The sequence below is a fragment of the Lonchura striata genome, chromosome 4 (genome assembly GCF_050655825.1).
Source record: "Lonchura striata isolate lonStrDom1 chromosome 4, ASM5065582v1, whole genome shotgun sequence".
Classification (NCBI taxonomy): Eukaryota; Metazoa; Chordata; class Aves; order Passeriformes; family Estrildidae; genus Lonchura; species Lonchura striata.
In genome coordinates, this window is record NC_140706.1 from 7538804 (window position 1) to 7554648 (window position 15845).

Sequence of the window (15845 nt, forward strand, 5' to 3'; positions counted from 1 at the left end):
TTTCCCCTGCTAAGAGGAACAGGAACATTTCCCCCCTCCTTCCAGCTTTGCATGCCTCCTGATGTTCTGCCTTTTATCCTCCAGGTAGCTGGATCCCAGTGATGCAATCTGAGAGAGAGACTCTTTGAGATACAGAGACTGATATCAAAACTCACTGCTTCTGCAGTCAGCGTGGGTCCAGCTGCTGTGTGTGACAGCACGTGGTGCTGGAAAGGCAGTGTCCACTGAGCTCTTGCAGCCTCCTTGGGCAAAAGAATTTTGCAAAAAGAGAAATTTGAAGTTTTTATCCTCTCTGGCATCCTCTTTTTCTCTTTTTATAAGGTACCTTTCAAAAAATATTTCTGATGAGTTGCTGTAACATGCCAAATTTCTTCATATCTGATGCTTTAACTATATTTATCGTGTTTATGGAAGCTGACAAGTGATACAGCCATAATAGCGCCAGCAGAAATTGCACAGCAATTTTACTTGGGTTCTTTTCAAGTCAGTGGAACTGTTAAATGAGATTAGTGCAGTGGAAGGGCTTATTGCAGCCGTGAGAAAGCAGATAGACACATATCGCAGGGAACCAGCGATAGACTAAGAGGATCACATACAGAGACATCGTGCCAAGCAGGACTTGGCAGGATAACACAAGTGCATCTTTTAGCTCTGTGGAGCTGTGTCTCACTGTATTTCTGATATGGTTCTCCACTCATCCCAACAGGTTCTCTTCCTTCCCTTCTCCAGCCCCTCATAAGGCACTCTTTCAGTGCCTTATTCTGACACTGGTCATGCTTGTAGCTTGATGAGGCTTTTTAGGAGTAGTGGGGAACTGGAAACAATGATGCCTTAGCACAGCCTAAAAAAATCTGAGTGCCAGTGGCCACTGCTTTCTTTTACTAGCTCTGTTTTCTCTATTTAAAGAAGATGTCTTATTAGGAAATGTGAAGGGTTGTTATATGTGAACAGTTGTTATGTATGTTATGTTACAATATGAGGGTGTGTATGTATATATATATATATATGCATATATATGCACACACACGTATGCAGGTCCATGTTGACCACCATCAGGGACTGAATCCAGAAGTTTCAGGAGCAAAGAGTATGTCTTGTGTACTTGGAATCTTAGCACAGACTGCTGTATAAGTCCCCATTCTCTCTGGAGCAGACACAACTCGGAGCAGCTCACATAAGGACTCACTGACATGTTGATCAGAGGTTCCAGCTGGGATTCAGCCCTTTTCTCCCTGGCTGAGTAGAAGCCCTGCTCATGCTCAGCTCATTTCCTAAAACCCACTTCCTACATGCCATGAAAGGCTATTCATATTTCAGCTCCAGTGACAGGAGAAGGGCAGAGCTGGAAGAGTGTCCAGCTACCAGGTGGAGCAGCAGCTAATTTAGCTCCAGCAGTGCTAGAGACCAGCAGACACAATGAAGATGTAGGGAGGGGAGGAGCAGCTGGGCAGTGGACAAGGCCTGTGAGCCTTCCAGCTCCCTGGGACATGGTTTGAATTTGTTCCAGCCATTCAAAATGATCTTTCACTTCTTGGCAGAAGCTCACAAAGTTTCTTAGCTAAGCAAAGAGAGCACAAGTCTTCATTGTGCATGGATAGAGACAGACACTGGTCATTTGATTATTGTTGTTGAGAATATAAATGACTGCAATGTTGCAAATGCCACTGGAGGAAGTGAGAGCTCCCTCATGAAGAGGCCTTGGATGCTATTTGTATCCAGAAGCATCCTGAGATGAAATCATAATTCTCTGGCTGAGTGACCATCCCCACTCTGACATGTTGCTTTTTAACTGCACTCAGGAGGTTACTGCTGAAAGAAAGGCATTCCTTTATCTTCCTACTAATATATTTTCCTTCTGTACCATCAAGTTTTCTTTATGGATATCTGTGCTTTGCAATGATGCTTACAGACTTGCCTTTGCAGACCTTAGGCAAGGTCTGTACCCACACCTAATAAGTTGCTTTCCATACACCAAATAGCTAAAAAATGGAACAGGAGAAGGATTATTCTCCAGACTTTACAGATGGTGAACAGAGGCACAGATAAATTACACAACTTCCTTGTGATTATTCTGGAAATCTGTAACAGAGCCAGGCCTTGGACCAAAATTTCTGGTGTCCCTGTGCCAGACTGCAACCACAGTCTGGCCTTTCCCTCTGAAGGTACATATTTGTAGAGTTTTAAGGTCAGAAGAATGATCACCTTATCTAGGCTGACCTCCTCTGTGTCAAGTCCAAGAATTTCTTTTATCAAAGCGTATTTTCCAGAACAGAATAGAGTCCTGATTTGAAGACATAAGGACATAGGAAATAATTGTACAACTTCCCTCTGTACTATTTCAGTGGCTAATCATCTTTGTTACTGACTTATTTTTCATATTAATGAGTCTGGCTTCAATTTGGTTCCTGTGGTTCTCCTTTTTTCCTAGATTAAAGGGGCCTTCTCTATCTGTGTTTTCTTCTTCTCCTTTTCTCAGACAACTTTTTCATGTCTGGAAAGCAGTCAGGTTGACACGTTACTTGATGCTGAATCCTGAGGATGTGTTTCTTCCACCTCATACCTGTCTTTGGTATTTTCCCTTCTCTTTCATAGTACAATAACTAGAAAACTTTAAAAAAATTAGAGGGAAAGTATGAAAGAAGTCAGCAAGCAATTTTTTTTTACTTCCAGGTGCAGTGAGGAACATGTAACCAAAGGAAGAAGATTAGCAATGATGATGCCAAATTCCACTCTTATTTGTATTTTGAGTGATAATTTCAAACTTGGGTCTATTAGGTAAGGGTTACCTTTTATTAAGTGGAACAACCTGATGAGCACCTACCACCAGATACTGATTGTGTGGGACTCAGTCCTGGTTTGAGAAGCCACTGTTGTGTTGAAGCTTTTCTTCAGGCACACAGAAAATGCTGTGGACTATTTCTGATATGGAGAACATCTCAGACCTACAGGTCTTGTCCTTTTAGCATTTGCTGCAGACAATATACCACTGATATTGCATGATATTGCATGTGAGCATTGGAATGATATGAAACACTTAGTTGGAAAAAAACTTGGAAAGATCCATGGAGGTGAAAAGATGCAGGAATTGAATTGTAAGTCATATTGTTCTGTATAAAACACATGTGTAATTGTCTGGGGTATTAAAAGGACCCATTTTCCTACATGGATGTTGTCTAGGTTGAGCTGGTAGTCTGTGGTTTGTGTCTGTAGAGTCTAAGATCTCTTATTCTGTCCAAAAAATAGCTGAGATATAAAGATTTCAAGAAAATTCTCTGCATAATCAATGACTCAGAGCCCATTATTCTGAGTGTGAGCATATAGACCACAAACACAAAGTGTGAAAACAAAACACAACAGGAATAAATGAGTCAATGCCAATTAAGCAGAGTGAAGAACAAAGATGTCATCAAAGCTCCAGAGGAAAAGCCAGAAACAACAGAAGATGTAGAACCTTAAGACAAAGAGCAGAATGATGGAAGAGGCAGAAGCTGATCAAGATTAATGTTTAACTTGTCTCAAGAAGCAAAAGAACAAGTGACTGTCAGCTGCCCATGAGCTCTCAGGGGAATATTCACAGCAGTTTTGAGTCTGGGATGAAATTCAGACTGCAGGACAGGTTTTTCATAAGATTCCTGGTCTGTGTGACAGAAGACAGTGCAAAAAAGTGAACTCCAGAGTAATTAGTTAGGAAAGCAAAACTTCAACCCTTTGTTGCCTCAGGGGAGCAGTGTAACTATTGGCTGTAGCTGTGTAGCTTTTCATACCTTTGTGACTTCAAATTGGAAGTATTTTATAGAACATGATCTAATAGAATTCCCAAATCAGCTAGAAAGTGATAAGCTTCTACTCCTCTGCACAAGAAGACCTTCTCTGTTGTATATTACTACTACAATACTTGTCACCACCAACCAATGTTCTTAAATGCCAAATTCATATAGAAAGGACATTTAGAATTCAAGCATCCTAAAAGAAATCTTCCTAGAGGGAATCTTCCTAAAAGGAAACTGCATCTATTTAAAGTAACAAAACATAGAACATGTGTTGCTGGAAAAACATCCCATTCATTAAGAGACATTATTAATGTTTTTTTTTTTTTCCTTCATTTTTCAATAATCTAAACCAAACGGGTTAAAGGGCAGGTAAACTAAGGACCCTTGAAAAATTAATAGGAAACAATGAAAGCATCCACAGTTCCAGAATGATCCCAAAGCCCTTAGTATATTATATTCTCTTCTAATGTTATAATCAACCTGATTTTTATTGGCTGAAAACAGGGAAATAATGATAGTAAAGTTGCTATAGTGACTTCAGGAAACACAAAATAAAATTCAAATTATCTCCTGATAAGTGGTTTTCAGCCATCAGGTGGAAAACATGACATGTGCTCACTGTCCTGAATGGGAAAATCAGAGCTGGAGCTGAGGCAGTGTTTCCAGTGTGCAGCAGAGTGAACAGGAGGAAAGGCACTGGGTAGTTTAGCTTAGAATTGACAGAATGCCTTAAAAATGGACATAGATAGAAGTACCTCTCTGCAGGCACAGGAGCTGGGGCTGTACAAACTCAGAATTTCAGTTTGAAAGACTGAGGTAAAAAATACATGAGGAGTGGGCAAAGTCATTCAGTGAAAGTTAAGAGTAGGTTTTTCCTACTCAGTGCAATTGGCTTTGGGTAAATCTTCTTAAAATTACCCCTGGTTTTAGGTATCTCATTGCTATGGTTTATTTTCTTGGTTTGAAATTCAGCAGGCAAAACCAGAGGGGCTTCAAAGTATTTAGGGGTTAAGGGGAGATTGCTACATGCTCTGGAGCTGGAGATGTGGCCGCTGCTGGAGACAGGAATTTAAAGTCCAATAATCTACATTTCTGTAACAACCTGTGATCTTATTTGTATTTCACTGTGTCTTTCCAGAGACCAGAAGTCTTTTGTAAATTAGTTTCACTGCTTCCTTTGGGGAGAACTAAAAGAAAAACTTATGGCCATGACCTCATAAATTATAAATAGATTTAAATGGTAGCAGTGGGCCAAGCTCAGGAGCTGACATCTAAGAGACAATTGAGCCTTTTGCTGATACTGATAGAGAGTCCACATTCTGGAATTTCCTTTGTGTGACACCAATTCCTTCATCCATAAAAGAATAGCACAAAAGGAAGGAAATGCTTTGCTGTAATTTATACAGGAGAAAACAGAAAAAAGATGTTTGAGTACCATTCCAGTACAGTGGTGAATTAAATGAATATACACTCAAAATTTACCTCTTTGGGGAATTCATGTCAGCATCAGCTCCTTTGTATTCGGAGGAAATCAAAACTAACATAATGCCACCTTCTGTCATGGCTTCACTTTCCATTAAGACAGTGCTGCCTTACTGGGCAAAAGGAGAAAAAAAAATTCATCCTCTATTAATCAAAAACATTTTAGAATGTGACCCAATATCTGCACAGGTGAAACGCACAGTAATAGCCTGAGCAACATCAGATCCTAATCTAGGCATCTTCTATTATTTATTGTGGCAGGTTTGCTGGAGAGCACAGAATCATATCACAGAGTCCTCTGGGTAACAAAGCCTTGCAGCTCTGTCAGAAGCAGGGAAGATGAGGAGGTTACAGGAGGACACAGCAGAGCCAAAGCAGGTCACTGGATGAGTCATTCACACTCAGGTATTCGCAGCTACCATTTCCTGGTTCCCATCACCAGACAACACTTGTCTTAGCACATTATTCCCAGGTTTCTAAGATTTTATTTTAAAAGCCAGAGTGCAGGGTTTGGATGATCACAGCCCAGCAATCGTGTTCTCCAATACAGAGATTCACACAACCCAGCAAACTCCACTGGACATGCTCCACCTGCATGGCCTTTCCTTGATATCCATGTCTGACATGACATGATGTTAGATGAGATCAGGATAACAACAGCCATGGGAGGTCAAGACATTTGTTGGTGTATAATCAGATGTGTGCCTTGAACAGGTAGATTCTCGCTTTGTGAGATCGTGGGAGTTAACTTTCATTTAGGAGAAATAAGCATTCAGTCAACTGAGGCCCTTCTCTTTTACATACAGATAGGCTCCTCTGTTCATCTGCATTCTATAAAGGCTTGTTATTCTTCTGTGTTTATCAGATCTGTGATACGGAGGAGAACAGAAAACGTGTGTGATATCCGCCAGCTGGATTCCATCTGTCTTTTCTCTGTGGAGATGGAGTTTCAAAGGCTAAATCCTATCCACTGTCACACCCTCTCCCGACTTGAGAAGCTAAGTGTAAAATTTGGCCAAAGTGTTGGAAAAACAGTATCTCTTTTGTACATCACAACTATTTCCCTACCTACACAAAAGTAGCATTCTTCCTGTTCTGGCATGCAGGATGTATTGTTGCACTGTATCACAACTTTTTATTAAATAAAAGGAGTCTGGCCAGAATGATTTCAGAGAAGGTTGGTTGGGTTTTTTGTTAGGGTTTTATTTCCTTTTTCAATAGGACTCTGTGCTTCTATGTGTGTGTGTTGGTTTGTGTACAGAGCAGGGTCAGGGGGACTGTGACTGACAAGCACAAATGCTGTTTGATTACAGCACAGGATGTGGTCTCATCACATTTCTGGGAGGGGAAAGAAACACCTACCTGAATAAAATCCCAGTTTTTTTGCTCTTGAACTGATTGAGGCTTTGCCATTCACTTCACCACAAGCCCTAGGGGACTAAAGAATTTAAGTTTCTCAGGATAACACCCATGACGGAGCAGCATTATTGCAAATCAGCAAGACTCAGTGATGTTTTCTTGCTGTAACAACTAGAGCTCTCTGTTCTTTGGGTCCAGCAGCTGCAGCAGTACTGGTAAAGTGCAAACCACATCAGAGGGGAGCATGAGACACCTTGGGTTTAACCAAGGAGCTGGGAGGTGTTGGCCCATCCATTCATTTGCCAGCAGGCAGCCCAGAGCAGCCATCCTTTCCCACCAGAGCCACTCCACTCCTGAAGAGCACTGAGATGTGTGAAAGGCTGGGGCTGGTACCCAACAGCCCTTCAGGAGCCTCCTTTGTCCTGGTGTGAGGCAGATGTATGTGCCCCACGGAGCAGGGAGGGAGCAGCAAGGGCCAGCACAAACATTTGGCTCCAGACCTTCCCAGCAACTCCTCTTTCACCATCCAGAAGACTTTCTATATCTTTGCAAACTTTTTGTTAAATTACTTGCCCATTATTTTATGCATGTAAAATGTATATTCTTGTACATATTTCATGGTTGAAGGTTCTTGTCTCACATATCAGAGGCATAGGAAGAGTACTCTGACTCTGGCAGGAACATCCATCTCATTTTAGTGGAAGCATAATTTCTTTGGGTTATTTTCAGGGGGGACATGCTTTCTTTGATGATTAACCAGCTAATACCAAATACATGCCCAGACAGCTAGTGGACCACATACAAGCAAAAAAGGCCTTTGATATCTGTATATTAGCTGTGCATCTGTGGGTATTGCTTACTCTGCCCTGGTGCATGGTCACAGGAAGTAACATCTGCCCTGCAAGTGCAATGGATTAAGACTGTCAGTAACTTGCACTGGCCTTTCCATTGACCCCCCCCCATGACATTATGGGTTTCTTTTGAAAAACCAGATCTGGTTGCTAGTGCAAGTGCACACACAAAGATACACTGTTTATTTTGAAGCTGCAGATAACTGAAATGAGCTTTGGTTTGTACTAGCTGTGAATTCCTATGCATATATAATTATATTTTTTTACTCATGGGCACTCTTCTATGAATATATAAGCTCAGCTTTCACATACTGCCCTCCATCATTAGGGTGGGACTGAATTTGTTTCAGTTATGTACACATAAAGACTTGACAGAGGTGTTTGGCCTTCCCATAGGGACAGAAGAGACTTATAGCAGATCTGTTCCCCCATCCTGTACCTGTCTCTGAGTTGTCTATCTCAGTAAACTATTTGGTTAGGTCTTTTAGGTAATGAGTTTCAAGCTTGTTTAGAGGCTGGGGCCAAGGTAAAACCTGTGACTGACTGATTTACCTGGAGAATTGGTGAAGCTTTCTCAAAATGCTCCTCTGATTTCTTCCCTTGAACCTCACTCTAGCACAATGGCCTTAATCATAGAACCACAGAACCATAGAATCACAGAATCATAGAAAGGTTAGGGTTGGAAGGGACCTTAAAACCCACTTAGTTCCAACCTCCTGCCATGGGCAGGGATGCTACCCACTAGACCAATTTTTTTGGGTGCCATCAAACCCTGAACCCACCTTCAGAGGTGCTGTGAACCTGGAAAACTCAGGCAAAATCCCATAAAAGTATAAAGTGTTGATTCATGTATTTATGGTGGAGAATCAAATGACCTCTTCTGAGAAGGGGTTATGTGCTGGAAAAACAGGAGGTCAATGTAGTGAGTTTGGGAAGGATTCCCACGGGACCCAGTCTCAGAGGCATAAAAATGCAAACAATCCTTGAAATAAAGTATGAGTCAACCAAGGATGGAAATCAAGCTGAGGAGCCCAGATAGCTCATGAGTAGTTTAAGCACATGCCAGGCCCAGAGGAAACTCCTAAGCTGCCAGCACCATTGCCTGCAGATTTTGCAATGGATCTTACATTTCAGGGTAGCTAAGAAACCTACCTTGGATTGAGATCCTATGAGAATTGCTGCTGAAGGAGAATAGCTTACAGCAGCCTGAGGCGCAGAAATGGCACCCAGTCTCTGTCAGAATTTGTTCTGAAGCAGATAAGCCCTGGCTTGCCAGCCCTAGAGCAAGGTGTATAATCTTCTGTGAACAGGTAGAGTGTTCACTGGCAGGGCAAGCTCCTCTGCAACTCCCCCATCTGCCTTGGGGCAGCACTTCTCAGCATGATGAGTTTAATCTTCCTGCACATTTCAGCTCTAGAGCCTCTTCTGTCTGCTCAATAAAGGTTCTGTTTCTGGTTATTGTGGACGTGAGCTCTTCCAACACTCTTGCCCCCAGAAGTTCCTCACCTGACAGTGGCCTTGGGATACCAGCCAGGGCCCATCTCACACTGATGTTTCCTGCCTTTGAGACTTGAAAAGCTAAATAGCAAACACAAAGAGTAGGAAAAAGGAAGGATTATTATTGTTATTAAGTTGTGAACTGACTATTGAGAGATTAGCAGACTCCCTCCCAATCACCCAGCAAGTCTGCATGACAGCTGGGGGCATTGTCCATAATTTCTGCACCCTTTTCTTGTTCCTTAGGCACAAGCATCTCTCCTCTCTGCTTTTGCTAATCAGAATGATATTTCAGTAGCAATGGTTATCAAATAAGCCACTGAACATCAATGAAACAACCCTCAGCCATTTCTGGGCTAAATCTCTCATGGTGAGCGAAGTGAAGGCTGCAGGTCTCAGCAGGTGGGAACTGCTGGTTTACCCCATACCTGGCAGAAAATACCTTTAAATTTAATCTTGGCATTATGGCACTTAAATCTACCAGGGGATCTTGGTCTCCCTAAATGCCAATGCCTTAAATGTGGTATATTTTGGTTTGTTGTTTTGTTTTTTTTTCCATAAATACCCTAAAAAATAACCCTAAATGGCTGACTGTGGCCACACAAGGTGCTTGCAATAGGACCATGAGTGAAAGCCTGTTCTTATGGGAATATCTAATAATAGGATTAACCAGCCTGTCTTGATCCTTTTGTATTTCAGATCAAGACCATTCCCAAACCCTGACACAGCAGCTCTCACAATGCAGCCTGGAGCTCAGCTGAATCCTTAGCTTTATCATTAATATGAATAACAATGACTTAAATTTCTAGTCTAGCCACTTAAAATAATACAAACTTAATCGACTGAAGACCTGGGGAAAAACAACATGTTACATATTCCATTGTTTTCTTCAAACCACATTTGTAAACAGTCATAAAATACACTGTAAACAATTACCTTCAAATGCAGAGCCAAATGCTGCATCTCGTAACTCAAACCCACAGGTAATACAAGCAATCTCTTACGAATTCAGGGCTCTCATTTGGCATGCAGGACCCTTCGCTCTCTGCTCATGTGGCATTCACCAGTTCCTGAGGTAATTTTTGAGTTGTCCTCAACATCTTCAGTTTTGCATAAATTTTGTTCCAGATATATTGAGAAAAGCTCACTCTGTTTTACGTCTCTCTGTCACCTGCTTCTGGCTCTTGGGCCATGGTGAGCAGCAGTTACTGTAATAGGTGATGCTATTCATCACATCCTAGCAGAGGGTGTCCCAGAAATATACCATAAAATGGTGATAGAATAAGCCCCTCTGGTTAGAAACATAGAGAAACAACATTGTCTGTGATGTTTGGCCCTATTTGGAATAAATCCATACAAATAGCTGAGAGCAGCCTCATTTCTCTCTCTTTTTTTTTTTTTTTTTTTTTAACATTTCAGGAGTTACCATCTACAGAGAATCTTTTGTTTCCCATTTCTTGTTTCCTTACCACTTCCATTTAATAACACAGATCCAATGCAGATTAATCTGAAGTCACATCCATAAAGGCACTGGGTACAATGGCCCATTCACACTGGCCATTTTCTGGTATTCTGATGCAGTAAATTGCTAGGCTCTACCTAAGTGGCCTGTGGACAGAAAAGTCCCGGAGTTAGGTTCCACTCTACATCCAAAGACAATAAGGGCAAATACAGAGATTAGCTGTGAAGGAAAAATATAATAAATAAAAGGAAGTTGTGACCAGTACACACAAGAACCTGGCTGCTTGCTACCTCAGGAGACCAGGTCATCCTGCCTTTCCCTACAAGAGACAGAAACCCTTTTGCTAGGCTAGTCACAGAATTGTCAACCCTGCATGTCAGTAAAATGAACCTACTTTGATTTAGATCACTCTGGGAATACCAAGTCTCTACAATAGTACACATGGACAGTTTGAACAGTACAATTCACCTTTACCTCACAAAGAACAACCTTGAAAGAAGAACTAGGGCTACATATCTACATACACATTTTAACAGTAACTAGGTTGTTCAACCATTCCACTCAGTTCCAAAACTGTGCTTCCAAAACCACAAGACTCTGCCTTACTCAACACAATTTCCACTGCCTCCTGATCTAGAATCCCAAAGGTTAGTGGCTATCTTTAGAACATAAAGATACTGCATATATCTAAAAACATTCCTTAATCGCTAGTTTTCTTGACTAATTTTTATACAAGAGACGTTTTTGCTCCAACTTCTGGGCACTGTTCTCTCCAAGCTAAGAAAGTAGCTCAGTGATTAACTCCCCACATCCATGTACTACCCAGCTTGTTTAGCATAATTCACTTTTCCAGAATGACCTCTCAAGTCCAAGCTTCACACATCACAGACAAGACCATAAAACCTTTCGCTTGGTGGTACAGCTGCTCAATGCAAAAAATACTAGACCTCTCACCCAAAAAAAACTCTAATCAAGAACAGGATACACAAATTTGGAGGGATGCTGCATTGTAGTTAAATAATTAAATACTGGATTACAGATCCAGTTAAATCTATTTCTCTGGGAGCCTCCCAGAATCCTTGAACCCTTTTCCTATAAGAAGCATTTCCTCAGTTGTCTTTGTGAGTGACTCTTCTCTTCATGAAATAGAATTTTGCACCATGAAAGGGTTAGCCTGGATATCAGCACATGGATGGAACCAGAAATCAAATCTTCCAGAGCAGGGTTTAATACTGTGGTTGTTGTCATCAGTTAATGCCTCTGTAGTAGCATTTCCATTACTGGTCCTGACCTGCAGAAGCTACTCTGAACCAGCAACAAGTCCACCTGCCTCTTGCTGTGTGTGCTGGCACTTGCCTCAGAGTCTTCCCAGGATGTTAAACCACGAGAGCCTTCTCCTTCCAAACAGGCAAGGAGTATTAGCAGGGTTTGGAGTGGAGTTTAATTCAGGCTAAAGATGCAGTGCTGGAGCAGCAGGGCAGGCAGCCAAGGGCTCTTTCATAACTGGGTGGGTACAGCAGTGTATGTGGGAAGAATGGCATGCCTCAGATGCACTGCAGCACAGAGCACATCCAGCACAATGCTGGCTCAGCTCTGCTGGCACCATATCCGATTGCTGCTCTTGTTTGAGGTCAGACACAGCCTGGCCAAAGGCCTTTTGTACCCCAGCCCCAAATACTGGGTGAATTCTCCACGCAGCTCTGTTCAGCTCTGGGTTGATTGCATGTTTGGGTTGCCAGTTTGTTGTCCTTTGAAGTGAATATCCAAGCAGGTGGCCACAATGGCTCCTGGCCACAGTCCTTCCTTCCTTCCTGCCCAAGAATGTCCTCCATGACAAAAACTTTCCATGTGCTGCTAGCCAGGATAGGAGGGGAAGCAGGAGAAGGTGCTTGGAGAGACACAGGGATGTTTGTGAGTCCACTCTCCATGGCCTGGGTTGCAGCTTCACCTCCCATTCAACTGTGAATTGCACACTTCGAAAGTGATACATAAGGGTGGTGGAATTTGAACAGCAGCAAAAGCAAAATTAGGGGGAAAATCCTGCCTGCATAAGATTAGTGAAAAATCAGAGGGCTGTGGCACTTGCACGAGGAAGTGATTTTATTTACAGCACAGGGCATGATGATCCTTGATAGATTCAGGATTTCCATTCATTTCTCTGTTAATTACTTGCTCTTCTAAGGAAGAAGTCATACACATTGTACCTTGATTCTTTGAGTAAACCCTCATTGATAAAACTGACTTCTACTTTTTGCACATCCATTTCAGAGTGAGCTTTAAAAGCATTATTTCAGAAATTCCAATTCTCCTTTGAAATTACATGAAGTTAGAGGGATCAAACAGATATGAAGTTAATGTAAGGGCAGGGGGGGAAAATGTTCTGGAGATGCTAGAAGGGACAATTATGATGGTCTTGTATGGCTTTCTTCATGAGCTATAGAATTTTACCTGGCAATTTGTGAAGGAACACTTTGATAATAAAATCAGGCCATTGCCAGGCCTGACAGAACCGTGTGCCAAATGAGCAGCAGGCACACCTCTGCCATTAACCTTTGCCCAGTAACAGAGACAAGGAAACAGGAATAATGCCATCCTGTAACAAGAAGTAGAGCCTTTCTCCCCTGTACAGCACTGTTTCTGGCTCAGATGGAAGGCTGGGAAGCAGCTTTGAACATAAACCTTCAATCTGAAGTTTGCTCCTGCTCAAAGAAGCCCAAAGTGTGGCCCAAGGCTACTCAGAGAGCAGCTGTGAGTGCATGGTGAGTGCATGCATTAGAGAAAATGCTGTTTTCATCCACCCAAAGCATCTTGTCTATGGAAACTAAAGCTCTGTGGCTTATGGTCTGATTCAATTCATTCATCCTTAACCATGTAGCCTGAACCAGTCACACAGTCTGTCTGTAGCCCATGGGGAAAGGCAGGTAGAGGCTTAGATGTTTCCCTTGGGAGAGGATGATTTTCCATCTGGAGGTGTCCATCTCTACTGGTCATGGCAGGATCATACATGACTAGGTTGGGTTGAAAGGCAAATGTTAAGATGAATAAAGCCCATGAGAGAATTTTCAGCCTGCAGTTGTGCCAGTATAACTCCATGAAGTGCTGTACCAGAGCACTGCATGATTTTTGATGCGTTTTCAAGCAAACTAGAGGTTGATGCAAAATTTCACCACAAAATGGAGCCCTTAATGCCTTCATGCCACAGGTTTTCTTCAACACCTTGGGAAAGTCACTTTTTTGTGATTTTTAGGAAGACATCAGAGAGGCTCACAATCAGATCATCATTCATCCACCTTGCAGAGTAGAGTTGCTGTCAATGAGCTGAAGAGTCCCGCTGCTGGCACAGTACTGATCCTCCTATTTTTTCCAGGACCTGTCTCTGCCATTTCTAGGGAGTAATATTGTGTTTTCACTTGAGAAGCAGTGGGGAAAACAAATTGTGGGAGTCCTTGGTTCAATTCCCTGCTCAGCTTGAGGCAGTTCAGATATCCCACCACTGGAGAGCCGTAGGCACAGCTGCTTTTCAGACCCATAGTGGGTCTTTCACTGATCTTGTCCTTATATCTAGAAAGAGACCACAAAATCCACCTGGTAGGACATGTCCTGTAGCAGAGGGGTTAGGGTATTACTGGGGAAGACAAAGGACATGTGGTGAGGAGCCAGGTAGGTATTTTGCATTTAAATTCTGGGAGCAGGGGTGAGAAGGTTCATTGCAGTGTATCAGACTCTGTAAGATCCTCTGGGAGCTAAACCTCACTATCTTAATTAACAGAAGGGAATGAAAGCTGGATTTCTGGCATACCCATCTGGAACATCCATCACAAAAATCATAGTTTCATTCCCCAAGCTGATAGTGCTTGAGAAGGTCCTGCTGGCTGCTGCTGGGGAAGCCTCCAAAAGCTACATCAGAGGGGTCTGTGTTAGGAAAATCAATAAACTTGCAGCATGGCTCAGGACCTTTATGCATGATTTTACTGGCCTCTTTCCTACACAAACAGTATTCTGATGACTATTTGCCTTTTGTGATATTTATTTAGAAAGAAAGATTTCCTCTGTCTTAAAACTATTTAAATCTGTCTTCCCATTCAGACCACTAATCTGATATAGAACAGTACATGGACTTTCATCCAATGCCAAAGAACTGAGAACAAAACAAGGTATCTCTGAACTGCAGAGAGGGGCAGTGTGGGGACAGGCAAATCCTCTTGGGCCCTGGAGCTTACACAGGCTCAGGGAGTTTTACTTCCACAGTCTGCCTACAAACTGCACCACACAGCATCTGCATTTCATCTTTAATGAGGGAGTCCTGCCATTTCAGTTCTGATTTCTTAATGCTTGGTTCCTACAAGCAAAACAATGTCTCTTTGCTCCCACTGTTTGAAATACATGAAAAAAATGGTCAGTGGGAAATGGAACTAAAATTGCAGCATTAACCTCATATGTGCTGTAGCTCTGTAAGCTGTAGGAAGAACAGCCTGAACCAAACAGCAGCAATACTGCCTGGGTTAGGGTAGGAGAAAGATATTGAAGCTGACTCAGATGAAAGATGCTATTGGCTATTTCCCTTTTTTATTATTATTGAAAATAAAAAGAATACTGAAGTTTTGTGTATGCTTTATATATGGTAAAAGAAGTTATCCTCCTTTCTTGCAGTCTAAGTGGATTTGACACTTGAGGAGGGGTCATCTGACATTTTTTGGACTCATTTTTTTGATTCTCCCCACATCATGAATTAAATATGCTTCTTCTCTCTCTCTCCTCTTTTCCTTCAATGTTCCAAGAATTTATGTTTTACTATCTCTGATTTTTTTTGTCATTTGGTGGCTTGCTGTGTTGTCAGTAATGTACCAGTCCACATAAATTTCAACAGGTCCAGTAATAGTGGAGGGTGCCCATGGCTGCTTTTGAATGCTATTTTCCTCCCTCTAAAAGGCCCCATTCCTGTGATTACCTTCTGCCTGGTCACTGTGTACAAGCCAAGAGCTCAGCAGTGTGGGAGTGTGACAATCTTGAGACATTTCCACAGTACCCGGGGCAGTAAATTAAGGTTGACATGACCCACGAAGCACATGGCAGCTCCATTGTCAGAGCTCGTCTAACAGGAGAGATTGAATTTCACACTATGTTTGATATTAAATCTCTCCCAAGCACAAGCTGACTTGGCTGGGTAGAAAAGACATTGGAGGATCAACAGTGAGGTTCTTGGCATGGGAAGGTGCTAAATACTCTCTGCCTTCATTTGAAGCATCGCCTTGCAGCCTCACTGAGCTCAGAGGTGCACAGGGGTTATTGAGGCTGTCCCACGTGCCTGTGCCACCCCAAAACCAGCAGCTGCACCTTGCTCCTGACCTCACTCCCAGCCCCTCTCCCTGCAGACTGCGTGCTCACTGTCTCTCCCTTCAGGATTCCTCAGGCTCCACCACCCAT

General features: G+C 42.4%; 1 long non-coding RNA gene across 12 annotated transcripts in view; it reads right to left on the bottom strand.

Annotated features, from left to right (window-relative positions):
• Positions 1-15845, bottom strand: part of LOC110473294 (uncharacterized) — a 92608-nt gene that overhangs the window by 27569 nt on the left and 49194 nt on the right. For 7 of the 12 annotated variants that reach the window (XR_014954644.1, XR_014954647.1, XR_014954650.1 and 4 more), the window contains one exon: positions 6435-13982. The exons of 1 other annotated variant lie outside the window; for it this stretch is intronic. This is a non-coding gene — a long non-coding RNA (uncharacterized LOC110473294). Of the gene's footprint in view, positions 1-6434; positions 13983-15845 lie in introns of those variants that run through there. 4 more of the 12 variants (XR_014954643.1, XR_014954642.1, XR_014954641.1 and 1 more) reach the window with 4 other exon arrangements.